Here is a 19837-nt window from a genome sequence, read left to right on the forward strand (position 1 = left end):
GATTGCTGGGAGAAACATAAATAATCTCAGATATGCAGATGACACCACCCTTATGGCAGAAAGTAAAAAAGAACTAAAGAGCCTCTTGATGAAAGTGAAAAAGAAGAGTGAAAAAGTTGGCTTAAAACTCAACATTCAGAAAACTAAGATCATGGCATCTGGTCCCATCACTTCATGGCAAATAGATGAGGAAACAATGGAAACAGTGAGAGTCTTTATCTGGCGGGGGGGGAGGGGGGGACAACAAAATCATGCAGCTAGTGACTGCAGCCATGAAATTAAAAGACGCTTGCTCCTTGGAAGAAAAGCTGTGACCAACCTAGATAGCATATTAAAAAGTAGAGACATTATTTATCCAACAATGGTCCATCTAGTCAAAGCTATGATTTTTCCAGTGGTCATGTATGGATGTGAGAGTTGGACTATAAAGAAAACTGAGCACTGAAGAATTGATGCTTTTGAACCGTGGTGTTGGGAGAATTTTGAGAGCCCCTTGGACTGCAAGGAGATCTAACCAGTCAATCCTAAAGGAAATCAGTCCTGAATATTCACTGGAAGGACTGATGCTAAAGCTGAAACTCCAATACTTTGGCCACTTGATGCAAAGAACAGACTCATTGGAAAAGGCCCTGATTCTGGGAAAGATTGAAGGTGGGAGAAGGGGACAACAGAAGGAGATGGTTGGATGGCATCACTGACATCATGGATATGAGTCTGAGTAGGCTCCAGGAGTTGGTGATGGACAGGGAATCCTGGCATGCTGCAGTAGATGGGGTCACAAAGAGTTGGACCCGACTGAGCAACTGAACTGTGCTGAACTGATGTAGTGATTAAAAAAAAAAAATCTTTTGAGATACAGACTCATTTTTTCATCATCCTATTGAATACCTCTACCTGAAATCTTGTTTCACCCCTCTATTTATTTCTTACTCTATATAATTCAACCAAAAAGTCCTTTAACAAAATTGACTGTTCTTCCCTTTGTTGTTGCCTGATACTCTGACCTGAGTGATGAGGTAATTTTTAAAAGAGTAGTCTGTGCTTGAGCTTACTCTTATAACATTGTGAGCTGGGTGGAAAGATAGAGGTGGGAAATAGTTTAATTAATAGGATAGTGTAAGAAAAGTTACAGACATGTAAGTTATAGCTTGAAATCTTCAGAAAATGCAAGTACATTGGTATGGCTGGAGTGTGGGAGGAAAGATGGAGTAAGGAGAGAGAGAATTATGCTGAATTGAATACATTAAATGATTGCTGTATACAGCTTGCAGCTACAAGGGAAAAATGCTTGCATTGTGTTAAAAAAGAAGCAAAGAAGCAAGGCACAAATATATGTGTGCATTATTATACTAGTTACAATGCCAGGTATTTTTAAACAATTGCATGGAGAAAATCTTCCTAAGGAGAAACTAAATGAAAACACAGTGATTAAAATGGTAAAATTATAAACTGTTATTATCCTTTTTTACAAGTTCTGGCCTTCTATTTTCCCCCAATATATATTAACATGAAGATTTAAAAAAATAATTCTTTTAAAGTATTCTAAGAGGCTTTTAAGAAAATCTGTTCAACCTTATCACTTTCCAACCTATATTCCCTTGTTTTTCAAATTTAATCAAGACAGTTCTTATACTAAACTCTCAATCCTGTTATCCTTTTGCTTGTACTGCTTATCCATTTCCCTCATGAATCTTCCTTCACTCTTATGAAAACAACTTACAATGTTAACAATAGTAGCTGTAGCATCAGTGAAAATAATTAATATTTATCACTTATTACTTATTCTAATTCAAGCATGATGCTAAACCCTTGAAAATAAGTTTGATTAAACTTCAAAATAATGTGACATGAGATAATTATTAAAAGTACAGTTCAAAACACCTGTTTACTCTAACTCATCCTACACTACATTTTCCACTTTTTATTTAATAGTTTGCAATAAATTTCACCCCAAGTTGTCTTTTATCATTCTTGTAAATATAGTTTTTAAAATAGAATGTAAGTTCCATATGGTCAGGTATGAAGTTAGTCCATCCTTCCTTTCTTTATTCCTCCCTTTTTTCCTTCCCTAATTTCCTATTCGCAGTCTCTTCTTCTTCCATGACTTATTCCACTTTGGTCATGTATATTGATATGTATTATTAAATTAAAACATGAAGGAAAAGTTGGATAATTTCCAATTATAAGTTTGAGAAACAATTATATGTAGAATGATATGTAAATGTAGCAGGTGTATGTTGCAGATGGTATTTGTTTAGACTATAAATAACACAAGAAAAATAAAATCCTATGATGCTCTGAATTCGTAAATTTTACTATTAAAAATAAGCTTTATAGATAATAATAGGGTAGAGAAGTTGCATTTGGACTCCATGATTTCATTCACATTATGTCATATTTAAGGGTATGGAAACAGCTGCATTTGGAGATAACACTTAAAGATGTCACTTGAATAAGTAGGATAATTGAGATCATTTTGCTGAAACACAGTTATTAATAATGTTTTGTTTCAATTTTCTTGTCAACTTGAATATTTGTGAGAAAATAATGGAATCAACAAATGAAAAACAGCTGTATAAAGTCTACCAAACAATACTAACTTGTAAATGCTATGTTACGTTATGTCATAAATTGTTATGAGTGTGTCTATAAACATTGAGTCATGACTTTTACTAGAATGGAAAAGTAATTAAATTTAGCCAAAATTTTGATGACTTCATGACATAAAAGTGGAGTACATTATTTAGAAAATATTAATGATATATTTAATGACTCTAGGGAATAATAATGAAAAATGTTAATGATAAAAATGAGAATCCTTTGTGCAAAGTTTTCAATCATAACGTCTAAACACATATTTAACTTTGGACTAGAATCACTTAAATTGAAAGAAAACACATAACACTGAAGTTCAGGAATAAATGTAGTAAAGTAGGAATTTTATATATCCTGAAAGATGTGTTGCCTATGTACAGAATTTTAGTGAGAGGGACTTGAAAAAGAAGGATGCTGGACTTAAACTACTGAACTTTGACGATATAAAGTTTATTTTATTGAGCTTTAGGTCTAAGATTATTCTTATATTTTATTTTGTTATAGTATGAGAGAAATTATGGAGAAGGAAATGGCAACCCACTCCAGTATTCTTGTCTGAAGAATCCCATGGATGGAGGAGCCTGGCAGGCTACAGTACACGGAGTTGCAAGAGTCACACATGACTTAGTGACTAAACCACCACCAAGAGAAATTAAGACTCATTTCAGCTTGTAGACAAAGAACAATTTTAATAAGTAAAATTCATCTATTTTCATAAACCAGATTCAAGTTTGTAAATGAAGCGCTTTTTTTTCCAGATATAGTCTTTTTCTTTTTTTCTTTCATAGTAACATAATGGTATTGACTTCTCAGATGAGAGAATCAAGATTTAGGTACACTCTAGAAAAACAGAACTGTATATATGTGTAAGTAGTGAATGACTTGCCTGTGTAGATCTGCTTGTGTTTAATATCATCATCACAAAAGACTACAGGTCTTCAGGGAAGAGCATTTTTGTGTGACTTTGAATGTATCTGAAAAAGAAGCAATATTTAAAGCTGTTTCTACAAAATAAAGTAAAACAAAACAAAAGCAAAATCAGAAAAGACATGGACACAAATAATATATTGGAACCATTTTTAATGTAGCTAATTTGTGGATTTGTGTTAGAAATGAAACATTTATGTGTTATAAATTTAGAATGAATACATAGATTTTTAGGTATATATGGAGAAAGGTGGTTTGTTTATCATGCCTCTCCCTCCAAAAAAAAAAAATGTGGTATTTTTAAAAAATCTTTATTCAATTGCTCTCTATGGTAAACGTCTATAACATAATAGTTTCTATTAATCCTTAAAATAGTTTAAAACATTATTAAAATGCTTGCATGGAAGGTCTTGAATTTACAAAGTAAGCTTAACCAGGGTGGGAACAAAATGGCAGAGTAGGAAGATCCTGAGCGCACCTCCTCCGACAGGCACACCAAAAGTTTACAGAGAAAATATTGATGATAATGAATCGAAGACTAGCAGAAAAGAGTTTCCAAATCTGAAGATACAAATAATAATCTATAAAAAGTAAGGTAAAAGGGACATGGAAGAAGTGAAAGAATTGAAAGTCACTCAGTCACTTCCAACTCTTTGCGACTCCATGGATTATACAGTCCGTGGACTTCTCCAGGCTAGAATACTGGAATGGGTAACCTTTCCCTTCTCCAGGCCATCTTCCCAACCCAGGGATCGAACTCAGGTCTCCCACATTGCAGGCAGTTTCCTTACCAGTTGAGCCACCAGGAAGCCCAAAAGGGACATACACAAGTATAATTCAGACACAAATGTGGGGATAGGCAACCCACAAACTGGAGAATAACCACAATTGCAGAGGTTCATCCCAGGGAACAAGGGGTCTAAGGCCAAGATCCAGCTCCCCAATCTAAGACAAGCTCCAAGAATATTTTGTTTTGAAGATCAGGGAAGCTTGTATATAGGAGAGACAGAGGGTTATAAGAAGCAGAGACTCTGCTCTTAATGGGTGCACACAAAATTTCACATATTCCATGACCCAGCACAGAAGCAGCTATTTGAAAGAAGCCTAAATCAGACACACTTGCTGATCTTGGTGAGCCTCCTAGAGAGGCAGGAGGTAAGAAAGACTCCTGGAAAAGTATATGCTAGCAGCAGCCATTTTTTTTTTTTTTAATGGAATTTGTTCTACTACAAGGACACTGGTGCTGGCAATCACCATTTTTGAATCCCCCTTCTAGCCTATTACTGTAGTACTTGCGTTCCCACCAGCCAGTCAGCACCAGTCCCAGCACTCTGGGGCCCAGGGAACCAACCTTCCACATTAGTGGACCAGCACCAAACCTGCCAGGTATCCTGAGAGCTGGCCCTGGCATACAGCTCTGATAACCAGACTGGAAGGTGCTGCTGGGCCTTAGATGACATATCCTGTATTAGACCACTTATGAAATGCTGGAGAAACTAACTGACTTATCCAACATAAAGAAATTAATATAAAGAATTAGGAAAAATTAGGTGAGAGAGGAATATGACCCAAATATGACAGAAGAATATGAAGGAACAAGAGAAAACTCCAGAAGAAAAACTAAGCAAAGATAAGAAATTTATCCTCTAAAAAGTTCAAGGTAATGATCATAATGACCTCAACAAACTCAAATAGATGAACACAGTGAGAAGTTTAACAAAGAGAAAATATAAAGAAGAACCATAGATGAAGAATATAATACACTAAACTTAAAAATATTCTAGAGGGAATCAACAGTTGATTAGATGATACAGAGGAATGAATCAGCACACTGGAAGACAAAGTATTGGAAATTACCAATCTGAACATTAAAAAAGAAAAAGCAATTAAAAACAAAATGAGGATATGCACAAACAGGAAGTGGGTTGTGGCCATGAATGATAATGGACAAAGAAGAACTTCCCAGAGCTCAGGGTCTCAGAGGACAAGAGTCAAGAGACCATCTTCCACCACAATCTCTTTTCCCTTACTTCTTGCAACTCAGCTTTAACTACACAGATGTGGGCAATGTCTTAGGGCTTGTGGAGAAAAAAGAAAAATCTGAGTTCCAGATTGACTACATACAACAGAGAAGCCAGCCAACTTGGAATGCTGGCTTTATGTTATTTATAGGAGAGGAAAAAAAAAGAAAAAAAAAAAAAAAAAAACTTCTATCTTCATTAAACCATACTGATTTCTTTAAAACGAGGATAGTTTAACAAACTTCTTGAAGAACACAAGCATATCAAAACTTGTGCTATAGAGGTCTCAGAAGAAGAGATAAAATGGAACAGAGAACTTATTTTGAAGAAATAATAGCTAAAAACTTTTCTAAGCCAGAACAGGAAATAAGCATTCAGGGCCAGGAAGCACACAGAGTTCCAAACAAAATGAACCCAATAAAGTCCAAACTCGGACACATTATAAGTAAAATGGAATAATTAAAAATAAAAAGAGAACCTTAAAAGCTGTACAGGAAAAAAAAAAAAAAAAAAAAAAAACTAGTTATGTACAAGGGAATCCCCTTAAGACTAAGACTGTCAGCTGATTTTTCAGCAGAAACTTTGCAGACCAAAGGGGAATGGCATCATATATATTCAAAATGATGAGGAAAAACACCTACAATCAAGAATACTTTATCCAGCCAGGCTATCATTTAGATCTGAAGGAGAGATAAAGAGCTTTACTCTTTAACATTTTAAGACAGTTACTGTCTACTGAAAAAATTCAGCTCCAATAAAATAACTTTATAAGAAATGATAAAAAGACTACTCTAAGAAAAAAAGGCCACAATTAGAAATATGAAATTACAAAAGAAAAACCTCATTGGTAAAGGCAAATGTACAGTAAAGACAGTAGATCAACCATTTGTAAAGCTAGTAGGAGGTGTCCAGACAACAGCAGAAAATCATCCACATCTACAGTAGGTAGTAAAAGGAAACACAGAGACACAACTGATTTAAATATGATTTCAAAAATATTAAATGTGGTGGGTGGGGAGTAAAAATGCAGAGTGGATAGAATACATTTAAACTCAAGAGACCATAAACTTAAAATAATCTTATTTATGCATGCATATATGTATACATGTATTTTTTTTTTAGTAGTTGTTGCTTTATATATAAACCTCATGGTAACCACCAGCCAAAAATCTCAAATAGGTACACACATACACAAAAGAGAAAGGAATCGAAACATTAACACTAAAGAGAGTCATCAAATCACAAAGAGAACAATAGCAGCAGAGAGAAATACAAAAGAACTTCAAAAACAGTTAACAAAATGGCAATAAGTACATACACATCAAGAATTACTTTAAATGCAAATGGAGTAAATGGTTCAATCAAAGGACATAAAGTGGTTAAATGGATAAAAGGAAGCAAGACCCACATATATGCCACCTACAAGGGGCTTATTTCAAACTTAAAAGACACTACACAGACTGAAAGTGAGGGAATGGAAAAAAGTGTTTATGAAAATAGAAATGAAAAGGAAGCTGGGGTGCCAATACTTAGCTCAGACCAAATAGTCTTTAAAACAAAAACCATAAAAAAGACAAAGAAGAACATCACTTCTTTGTGTGATGATCACACAAGAAGATCAATTCAACAAGAATATAAAATAATAAAATATATACATGTACCTTATGAAGACACACTGAAACAGATACAGCAAATAATAATAGACATAAAGGAAGAAACTGATAATAAGATAATGTAGAAAATCACTCCATTTATATCAATGGGCAGATCATCCAGAGAGAAAATCAGTAAGAAAATGCTGACCTTAAAAACATATTAGACAAGGTGCACTTACTAGATACATCTATTAAATTCTTCTCACATGTACATGGAGCATTCTTTAGGATAGATCACATGCTAAGTCACAAGTATCAGTAAATTTAAGATGACTAAAATCACATCAAGCATCTTTTCTGACCACAATGTTGTATGACTATAAAGTCAACTACAGGAAAACAAACTACAGAAGACACAAACATATGAAGGCTAAATAATATGCTAGTGGACAACCTAGAAGAAATGGATAATTCCTAGAAATGTACAATACCCTAAGACTGAATCAGGAAGAAATAGAAAATATGAACAGACATGGTTAATAGTAATAAAATTGAATCAGTAGTCAAAAATTTCCAACAACAAAGTCCAGAACCAGAAGACCTCATAGGTTATTTCTACCAAAAGTTTAAAGTACACCTATCCGTATCAAACTATTTCAAAAAATTGAAAGTGAGGAAATACCTCTGAAGTCAAGGACAACATCATCCTGATACCAAAATCAGACAAACATTTCACACACAATAACAATGACAGGCCAATATCACTGATTAACATAGATTCAAAAATGCTCAAGAAAATATTAGCAAACTTAATTCAATAATACATTAAAAGAATCATACACCATTATCAAGTGAGATTTATTTCCAGGGAAACAAGGATAGTTCAATATCTACAAATCAATTAACATGATACATTCCATTAAAAATTGAAGAATAAAAGTCATATGATCATATCAATATATCAGGAAAAGCTTTGGATAAAAATTAGCATCCATTTATGATAAAAAATGCTCAATGAGGTAACTATAGAAAGAACATACCTCAGCATAATAAAAACCACATATGACACACCCATAACTACGATTATGTATGTGCTCCGTTGTTCAGTCATGTCCAACTTTTTGAGATCCTATGGACTGTAGCCAGTGAGGCTGCTCTGTCCATGGGATTTTTCAGGCAAGGGTATTGGAGTGGGTTGCCATTTCCTTCTCTAGGGGATCTTCCTGACCCAGGGATCAAACCAACATCTCCTGTGTCTCCTGTACTGTAGGCAGATTCTTCACGGCTGAGCCATTGGGGAAGTCCCAACTACCAGCATGCTGCTGCTGCTGCTGCTGCTAAGTCACTTCAGTCCTGTCCGACTCTGTGCGACCCCATAGACGGCAGACCACCAGGCTCCCCCACCCTGGGATTCTCCAGGCAAGAACACTGGAGTGGGTTGCCATTTCCTTCTCCAATGCATGAAAGTGAAAAGTGAAAGTGAAGTCACTTAGTCGTGTCCGACTCTTAGTGGCCCCGTGGACTGCAGCCCACCAGGCTCCTCCATCCATGGGATTTTCCAGGTAAGGGTACTGGAGTGGGGTGCCATTGCCTTCTCCAACCAGCATACCCAATGGTAAAAAGCTGAAATCACGTCCTCTGTTATCAGGAATAAGACCAGGATTCCTACTCTCACTATGTTTTAGTCAGCACAGTATTGAAAGTCCAAGCCACATCACTCAGAAAGAAAAAGAAGTAAATTAGTCTAAATCAGAAATGAAGAAAAATCACCTTATAAATGATACACTATACACAGAAAATCCTAAAAATGCCACTAAAAAGCTATTGCACCTCATCAATGAATTAAGTAAAGTTGCAAGATACAAAATTAATATACAGAAATCTGTTGTGCTTCTACAAACTAACAACAAACTAAACAAAGAAAGATTAAGAAAATAATTCCATTTATAATTGCATCAAAAAGAATAAAATATCCAGGTATAAATCTAACCAAGAAACTAAAAGATCTGTACCTGGAATACTATAAACCACTGATGAAAGAAATTGAAGATGATACAAATAAATGGAAAGATAATCATGATCATGTATGATAAAATTAATATTGTTAAATGTCATAAAATGTCTTTGGGGCAAGATAGTCTACCAATTCAATTCAACCCCTCTCAAGATACCAATGATGTTTTTCACAAAACTCTAAAAAAGAATTCTAAAATTTGTATGAAATCACTAAGACCCTGGATAGCCAGAGAATCTTGAGAGAGAACAAAGTGAGAAGCATCACACTTTCTTGTTTCAAAGTATAATAACTAGGCTATAATAATAAAAAACAGTAAGGTACTTGTACAAAAAAAGACATGTTGGTCAATGGAACACAATAGAGTGCCCAGAAATAAACCTAAGCTTATTTGGCCAATCATAAAAGCTTAATAAATGGGCAGAGGATCTGAATAGAAATTTTTCTAAAACAAAATTACATAAAACCAAACAATACATCAACAGATTACTCAACATCACTAATCATCAAGAAACTGCAAATAAAATCACAATGAGATATCACTTCACCTCTATCAGAATGGCTGTGGCTGTTATCAAAAAGACAATGAACTGCAAATGCTGATGGGGATATGGAGAAAAGGGAACCCTGTGCACTGTTTGTGGGAAAGTGAATTGGTATAGTCACTATGGAAAAACACATGGAAGTTCTAAAATTTAAAAATAGAATTATCCAACAATCTAGAATTTCTGCTTCTGGGTATTTTTCTGAATAAAACCAAAACACTAATTTGAATATACATTAGCATTCCCGGACTTCCCTGGTGGCCCCGTCGTAGGGAATCCACTTTGCAATGCAAGGGATACAGATAATTTCAATGCTTTAAAAGTTTTATTCAATTTTCTTTGATTTTCTTTATGATTGAAAATGTAGAATTAAAATGGCTAATTGTTCAAAAATTATAAGTAATTTTACTTAGAATTTGATGAAGAAAACTAAAACATTATACAGAAAAGTAATTACTGTGTTACATGATATATTTCATATAATGTATATATTTTAATATTTCATACTTCTGTACATAAATGTTTGTACATGCCAGCATAATGCACCTTGGTAATTTTAGTGCAATTGTCCTTTATATAAAAGATTATCAAGTAAATTTACATGATGTTGAAATCTACTTCTATAAATTACTGTAGTTTTACACACGGTTAATCTGGGAATTACTTCAATATTCTTTGACAATGATAATATGTTTTGATGTTTAATATGTGGCTTCTACCCACTTCTATAGTTTGATACATTGTGCTTTGAAAAGTATGGATTTTTTTCTTCTTTCAACTTTTTGATTTTCAGATAAAAATTGTAAAAGATACTTTTATAGATACTCAAAACAGTCAATTCAGAAAGATTTCCTGGAATAATTTTGATGTGATCATAACTGATTGTGAACTCCATGGAAACCAATTTCCATTCTTTCTAAAGTGATCTAACAATACAAGTCATAGTGCACTCTAAGCTAGCACTGTTCTATTTATAAGCAGTAGTCCAGCTTTATCTTCTAGAGATGTTTTCACTGTGTATTCTTTAACATGCTTGTCATTTTTTAAAGTTTCTAATTTCTCCCTATATAAAGAAAAGATTATGAGACTGCAATGTTGGCGAAAATAATATTAAAAGACTAGAGGAAATCTCTATTAACAGATTTCTAGTAATGCGACACCAGAGAATGCAATGGCACCCCACTCCGGTACTCTTGCCTGGAAAATCCCATGGACGGAGGAGCCTGGTAGGCTGCAGTCCATGGGGTCTCTAGGAGTTGGACACAACTGAGCGACTTTACTTTCACTTTTACTTTCATGCATTGGAGAAGGAAATGGCAACCCACTCCAGTGTTCTTGCCTGGAGAATCCCAGGGACGGGGGAGCCTGGTGGGCTGCTGTCTATGGGGTTGCACAGAGTCAGACATAACTGAAGTGACTTAGCAGCAGCAGTAACACGACACGTTTCTCTTCACTCTGTATGAAAAGCCAGCATAAATCCAACACGACGAATCAAAATATCTTTCTATCCTTGCACAGATTAGAGCCTTATTAGAAAACACAGGTTCTGATAGCAAATATTTACATGTCAGTTGTCTCTCTGGAAGTACTGTGACTCTCAATAAGCAGAAATTATTTATTCAAATTACTAATGATGGAACTTAAAAGTTAACGGAAATAAATTTCCACAAACTTTGTGTTTTAAAACCACAAAGTTATTATCTTACAGTTCTGTAAATGTTAAGTCTGAAACAGATCTCACTGGCTAAAATCAAGATCCTATGAGGAATGGAGATTTTAGGAGAGTTCTGTTTCTATGCTCATTCAGATTGTTGGCAGATTCAGTTCCTTAAGAATATGAAGCCCCTTGTTGTTAGGGGTGCCAGACTGTCGTTAGTGGTGTCAGATTGTTGTTAGAGGTCCCAGCTTGGAGGGGTTACCCGCATCACTTGTCTACCTGCTATATTTTCAAAGAGAGCAACTGTGGATCAAATACTTCTCACACTTCAAATCACTCCTTTTATCTCATCTCTGTCTCATTCTTGTGCCCATCTCTTTTGCTTTAATAGCCCATGTAACTAGATTGGGACCACCACCAGAGTCCAGGATAATCACCCCAACTCAAGATTTGCAACCTTAATCATATCTGCCAAGTCCCTGCTCCCAGGTTCCAGGCATTAGAATATGAACACCTTTGGGGGACCATAATTCTGCCTTCAATAATAAAAATAGTAAACACTAATTCTGTACACAAACAATTTTCAAGTGTTTTACATATATGAACTGATTTAAATCTTACAGCAACCCTACGAGGAAGATATTGGTATTTCCATCTTACAGACGAGGAAAATGAGACAGAAAGAAAATGCAACTTCCCAAAAGTCATTCAGGTAGAAGGTCAAATAATCTTCCCATAGTCATACAGTTGTAAGTCTAGAATCTAAATCTATGAGTTGACAGATTTTGTTGTTGCTTTCTCCCTGCTCTGTCTTACAGAGAGTCAAGTCATGGCTTTGAGCAGAAACAATTAAGGTAAAAAGGTTAAAAAGTACCTCTCTAATAATTCATCCTAAAAAAGAAAAAAAAAAATAATTCATCCTAGAATTCTGACTGAAATCAATATGGGACTTATTAGCTGAGAATTTGTAAATATTTAGTCCCTATGTAAATAAAATGAATTAGGTTTTCTCCACATCAAGTTCAGGCAGATTCACCAGATTCATTATTTCCTAGAAACTCTCATGATGTCTCACCTTGAAGCTCCATCAAAGTTAAGATATTTAACCATGTAGGGTCAGTCCTGAGTGAGTGTGAAGACAAATATATTTCAACAACTAGGGCAGACTTGAAATTGTAGAAGCTCCCTAATAAAGTGATCATTCTTTTTCAAGGGCCTATGGCCACAGAAAACAAGACTGGTGGAACAACAATCAACATTTGCTGGAATTTTGCTGTGTGTGTGTGTGTGTGTGTGTGTGTGTGTGTGTGTGCGCGCGCATTTGTGAACACATGTGTGTGTATGTTAGTCCAGTAAAGAATTACAGCTGCCCATATTTCAGAGGAAAACTTAAGTAGCATAGTTATTGTCAAAACGTATGAGTTATTTACTTCTAGCTCACCTAAAAAATTATTTTAAAATAAATCTTGAAATACAGACATTAATATAAGGACATTAAAATTTAAAAAATGTTCTATTTGTGCCTTATATGTTAACAAACAAATATTATAACCACACAGACATATTAAATAATAAATGTTTAAAGCACAAACCAATGAAATTCAATAGTTTTAAGGTTAGTGGTGCCACATTCCACCTTTTGCTTCTGTCACTACAGTAAGTAAAACATGCCCTAAGGTATTTCAACTCTTTAACTGTAACTTGCAATAAAAACCCCATTACATACCCATATGAAAATCAATGAAGTCAATACAGCTTTAAAAATAATCTTGTTTGTAAATCCATGTACATTACAGTACAGAATCCTATATTGTCAGTGGTATATAACTAGATTTTAGTTATTATGTTACCAACAGAATAAAGTCTGTAGCTTACAGATGAATATGTTTGCAACCATGAAATAGTTCATTATTTTCTCAGCTAAAATAATAACTTTCTTCATCCCCTTCTTCTTTCATTTATTCTGAAAACATATTAGCAGCAACACACACCATTCTTGAGCAAAGAACAAGGAGCAAAGCAAAGAGGTTGGGTTAAAGGAGGAAGAGAGCAAAGAGGGAAAATGAATCACAAATATTTTATACTGTAAAGCTGGCAGATGATTGTACTTCCTGTTAGCAAACGTAAGTCTCCATTTCTTTTAAACATAGTATCTTCTATTCAGTTTCTTAAAAGGGGAAAAAACAAAAAACATGCATTATCAACTAATGCTATGTTTTATTCCTAAGGAACAGTCTTTCTAGCACTCATACAAATAATGCAAATGTTAGGATGACATATCTGGAAATAACTATTTATTATTTTAAATTGATTTCATCATGAAGTCCTTTAAAGTCTATAAACATCAGAACCATGTTTGTATAAACAACAACTCTGTTTCTATTACACTTACTAAGACTACTCCAGACAGTTTTCCTTTATACTAGTATTTCAAAAGACTGTTTGCTTTTAGGAAGAATTTATTTATTTTTCTTTTTAAATTTGGTCATGATCCACCTGAACTAAATAAACAGAAAATGCTTTGCAACTCTATATATAAAAACAAAAATGGAGTTTATTAGTCTTTCTCACTGTACACCATGGTAGTAAATTGGTCAGAATTCTTATCAGAAAAGCGTAAACCTCTTGATATTTCCTTTTTCATTTTTTTCCCCTTTCTTAAAGAACTCTCACATGATACCAGTGTGAGTCTCACTGAATTGAAAGGTCAAGTTATTAGCAAAAGCTGATCTCTGTAATGTTACTTTGTCTCCAAAGAAAACTAAAATGATTCCTGGTGATGCTCTGATATGATATGCTCATCTCAGAGTGTTAAGAAACTGAAATTAAAAGGTCAGGAAGTCTTTGGGGATGCTGAAAACACAATGTGGTATAAGGGATAATCTTCTACCCATGCTCAGGTCTGTCTATAAATGCAGTTCTCTAAAGGCAAAGCTAATTCATCAGAATTAAATTCAACAAGAGGAACTTTTGAAAAAATACTTCATGTCCTGGGTACTGGTTACAAGAATACTTGTTTTGGATTCAAGATAAAAGAGCTAACCCCCATTCTGTCACTGAATTTTTATATGATCATGAAGAATTTGCTTTATTTTTAGGCCTTAATTTCTTTATATAAAATGAGGATTGGGGACCACTGAGTGAGTAAATAGAAACATTTATACCTTCCATCCTTAGTGTTTAAAATGTAGAATTTAGGTGGATTACTCACTGAGGGTGTCATACCTAGCTGATCTAGAAAATCCTTACCAGTTTTTACATCATGATGTTAAGCCACATGAATGTCTCCCCAGTTCATATCCTCTATGATTGTTTCAATTTTCAATAAATGTTAATCAGATGTCTCCTCTGTACTAGAGAGCTGTGCATCAGAACTGTGAGAATACAGAGCCATATAAGACATACAAACACCCTTAAGAAGAATGTGCTTGTGCTAAATCACATCAGTCATGTCTGACTCTTGGCAACCCTGTGGACTGCAGCCTGCCAGGCTACTCTGCCCACGGGACTCTCCAGGCAAGAAGACTGGAGTGGGTTCCCATGACCTCTTCCAGGGGATCTTCCTGACCCAGAGATCAAACCCTTGTCTCTTAGTCTCCTGCACTGGCAGGTGGGCTGTTTACCACTAGCGCCACCTGGGAAGCCCCTTTAAGAAGTATGGAGTTCAGCAAATGGAGAAAGATGTGTAAATAGGTTAGTGCAATAAAGAATTGCAGGTGTGCTGAGAGAGCTATTAAGTTAGAATCAGGGAACTATGGAAGAAAACTAGTTTTACCTGGGGCATTTTGAGGTTACTAGTCCAGAAACATTTTACATAAAAAATGATATTTGATATTTTCAGAAAGATGACAAGGGGTGGGTGAGATGCTTAGAAGAAAGGCATTCCCAGATGAAATAATATCTAAAGCATAATGACTCCACGAAACATCCACACATGTTTAGAGCAACTATTAACAAATCAATAATTCTGGGGTGTAGAATTTGAGGGTAAATAGAGCAAGAGAGAATCCTGGAAAGGTGGGCAGAAGTTAAATTTTGTGTAATAGAATTCTTTCTGAAACAGTTTGAGCTGTATCTTGTAGACAAAAGGATTCGAAGGAAGCAACAATATAAAGTACCAGATTTGGTATTAAAGAAAGCTGCTTAAGGAGTAGAATATTAAGAAGCTATTACTGATTTGATATATAGATTTAGGGCAGTTAAAGTATAATTTTCCAAAGGCAAAACTGTGAAACTCATACAAACAGCAAATTAATACAAACAAATATTGTGCTCGACAAGTATTGGTCGCGAGGAAAACATTAACATTTAAGAAACTAGTTATTTATAAATAACTTTAAAAAATGCTAGGTTAGATTTTTTTTAATTAATTTTAAAACTGATTAATATCCAAAAAGGCAATAAAATACAAACTTTGAGTTATTCCTTCCATCAAATTGAAATGATTTGCACTTCTACAGGGCAAAAATCAAAAACCTAACATTTAACTTCACTAAATCTGAGACCTTTAATCAACAGCATATAGTGAATTGAAAAGTATCAATACATTTCCCTAAACTTTGAATAAATCCATGTTCCTGTATGAAAACACATGTCATCCACTTTCTTGCCCATTTCCATTTTTCCTACTCAGGAAAACTGTATTATCAGCATTTTAATATGTACTGTCCCTTCCACTAAGTTTACAAACCATTTCATTACATGTAATTAATTTATCATATGCATACTTAAATATTATTATATCTTATCATGTATAACTCATTTTGAACTTTCAGAGCAAATGTGCCACTTGAGAAAAACTTCTTTTCTCTGAAAATCCTTATAAACAGTATTAAGCAGTGAACTCAATCATTTTGAAACCTGTTTTCAGAGTATCTGTTTTGTCCAATACTGTAATATATTATACTTTTTAAAAGGCAGCTCTTTTTTTTCCATCATACATCCAATTAGCTTATTATGCAAGTTTTCCTCTGGATAAATTGCAATCCTGGGCTTCTGAGGCCAGTGTTCTACAGGAGAAGCCTGTAGACCTTAGGCAGGGCTATTACATCATTGACATTGCTCTGCTCATCAGTAGCTCTTATATTATACTGAAGGTCACAAGGAAGACTTGTGGCTTTTATCGGGTTTCCCTTGAATGTGGACTCTGTGGCCAGGAATCCAGTATGTGCCATGATGAATAAATCTGCTAGTACCCCTGCCTGTGGATACTCATTCTGAATTTGTTTAAAAAAAAAAAAATTCTGTGAAATCAGCATCTTGACCATGCCTTACAGGATAATGACAATATTTTTATAGGAGAAGCTAAAAGCTTGAAACTCATGATTCACTCCCACATTCCTTAGTAGGAAATATATGTAGCAACATACTTTATATGTTGATATGGTTTTATTATTAAAAATGAGAACTAGGCGCCCTTAGTGAAAAATATGAAGAATCCATTAAATACCATATAGGAGAAATTCCAGAGATCAATTGGTTCAAACTCTATGTAATTGTATTTTGAACAAATGTATTTCAGTAGTTAATTGCTTTATATCTAAAGGCCTTGTGCAGCAAGTCAATAAGTTCCCCTTCTGAGTTGTTTATTTTCTAACTAATCTATCTTGGAGAATAAACTTGTGCTACATAGTTGAAAGTTAATTTCGTTCATTCATGGAACAAATATTTATCAAATCTTTTTTCCTCTCCTCCTAGTATTTCCTCTTTATTTACTTAATGGCATTTTTGTGTGTGGTAAAAGCACTCTTGTCCAAAAACAGCTTTAAGGTGTTTCGCTACTGTTACTAACCTGTTAACAATTTCTGCAAAATAAAAATAAAATCTGGGTAATTTAAGTAGAACCTTTTTTGTTTTATTAGTGTTCACAGAATACCACATACAGAGGCCTTGCACCTGGCACCTGGATCTGGAATACTGTAACTCCAGGAGATACAGGAGGACAGAATGGCCTGGGAGGGGCCTGTGTACCGGCCAATACATAATGCTGTTTTCTTACATTGATATAAGCGGCCCAAATGAAGAAAGTAGAGACAGGCTACAAGGGAAAAGTTACTTGGTTGGCAAAAACCAGTCAGCTTAATTTGGCCAAACACTTTTGGAGCCAGTGAATAAAACAGGGGCTCCCTAACATCACTCAATTTGTATCTTTCCTGGGCCCCTTAAGACCTTTATTCTCTTGCTAATATTTGGGCCATGCATCCTAGATTGTCTGGCACACTTTATCTCCAAAATGTTAGATCTGTAAAATTCAAGTGATGGTTGCTCAGAGATAGAACATTTAGGGCAAAGCCCTGCTGATGATCAAACATATCTAAAGGCAGCCTTGGAGGAGACACTATACTCCTCTCCCTGGGGATTATCACGATACCCAAACTCAGCATAAAATTATTATAGGCAACTGACCTGTTGCCTGTCAGTACTCTTCAAAAAAGACAATGAGGGATGTGTCACCGGCAAAGCCCATTAGCAAGTCCTGGAGAATAAAAATAGAATCTGGGTAATGAAATAAAGCCTGACCTTTTGATTTCTTTTCCATTATGCTTCGTTTAGTTTCACTTGCGCATGGAGGGCCACATGCAGAGGACTTACATCTGACGCCGCTCACCAAGAAACAGCTGTTGCCGGCATTTCAAGATGGAGGTGGAAGAATTTCTGTGCTGAGACTGTGTGGGCACCAGGCCCTAAGATCACGAGCATGAGTAGCGCAGCCCCTCATACTACAAACCTCTGACCCCTTCCCTCAAAGGAGGTGTAAGAATGCCTCGGCAAGACAAAGAGAGCGCTGGAGTATTAAGAGGTTTTAATGGGCAATCATTCCTGGTCAGAGCTCGCAAACGCGAGCAGGCGGAAAGCGGGAGTCTGCAAGCTGCGGGAAGAGGGGGGACACTTATATACTCCGGCGGATGCGGAAGTGGCGGGACCTTTCCATATATGGTTAGAATCGGGCTCTAGGGTGCTGATTGGAGTTTTGGGTCTGTGTCAGTTTTTGATTGGCCGGAGTCTTGGCGCCTTCGCGTCCATCAGTCCGCCTGGCAACGGGCTGTTGATTGGTGGATGTCTGTCCCTGGGACTTACCCGGGACTTTATGGCGGGGGCTTCTCTGTCAGCATTTTCCCGCTGGCGCTTTCCCGACTGTGGTCAGGGTGACCTTTCAGGAGGTCCCTAGAAGGGCCCTGCCACGGCCTGCCTTCAAAGAGCAGGAACTTGTAGTCTATAGAGCAGGAATTTGGAACGTGTACCTTTCCGTTCTTTGAAGAAAGAACAAAGCTTTCTTTAGCTTCTTCCTTTAAAAAAAAAAAATTTGGAGTATAGTTGATTTACAATGTTGCATTAGTTTCAGATGTACAGGAAAATGAATCAGTTTCTTTTGCTTCTATACTGAACTAGGTCTCAACCCATTGATGCAGGCCACATGGGGCAGAAGGGTAGGTAATACTACCTAATAAGAGATATTACCTGCATAGTAATTGGCATAGGCCTACATAATAATAATGATACAATCAATATTAATGATGTTATTAATAGTAATAATCTTATTGCTAAATTCCTAGATATTGATTTTAGACAAACTCCTTTTTTGATTATTTTATCAGAGTGATACAAAGATACGTAAGTAATCAATGGCTCAGTGGTAAACAATCTGCCTGACAATGAAGCAGACATGAGTTCAATCCCTGGGTGGGGAAGATCCCTGGAGTAGGAAATGGCAACCCACTTCAGTATTCTTGTTTGGGAAATCCCAAGGACAGAGGAGCCTGGCATGCTACAGACCATGGTATTGCAAAGAATCAAACACAACATAGCAACGAAACAACAACAATCCAGTGGTACAAAAGTCTATAATTTAAAACTACGGTCTGAAGCCAATTTTTAAAATATGCTTGTGCAAAGACATAAAATAATACATTCCCATACTCTTTATAAATAATGTAAGCTATTCAGAATACCTGCACCTAAATGGTATCATTCCAATCATCATTTTCTTCATGCCTACAGAGAGAAGATAGAGATTTATATTTAAAAAAAAAAAATAGAAAGTAGTAGATATATTTTTACAAAACACGGATGAAGAAAAATTGAAGAAACTCCCAATATTTAAATATTTCTTCACCAAATAATGTGTTTCTTAAAAGAACCTTATAAAATTGAGGAAATGGATTTCGTAATAAGCAGTTGAGGTTATTAGTTTTTAACTATCGATTTCAATTACTATGCTAGCATGTGAGATGAGTGCAATTGTCCTGTAAGTTGAACATTCTTTGGCACTGCCTTTCTTTGGGATTGAAATGAAAAATGACTTTTTGCCATCCTGTGGCCACTGCTGAGTTTTCCAAATTTGCTGGCATATTGAGTGCAACACTTTCACACCATCATCTTTTAGGATTTGAAGTAGCTCAGCTAGAATTCCATCACCTCCACTAGCTTTGTTTGTAGTGATGTTTCCTAAGTGTTACTTGACTTCCCTTTCCAGGACATCTGGC

This window comes from Muntiacus reevesi, chromosome 8 (genome assembly GCF_963930625.1).
Source record: "Muntiacus reevesi chromosome 8, mMunRee1.1, whole genome shotgun sequence".
In the NCBI taxonomy this organism is placed as follows: Eukaryota; Metazoa; Chordata; class Mammalia; order Artiodactyla; family Cervidae; genus Muntiacus; species Muntiacus reevesi.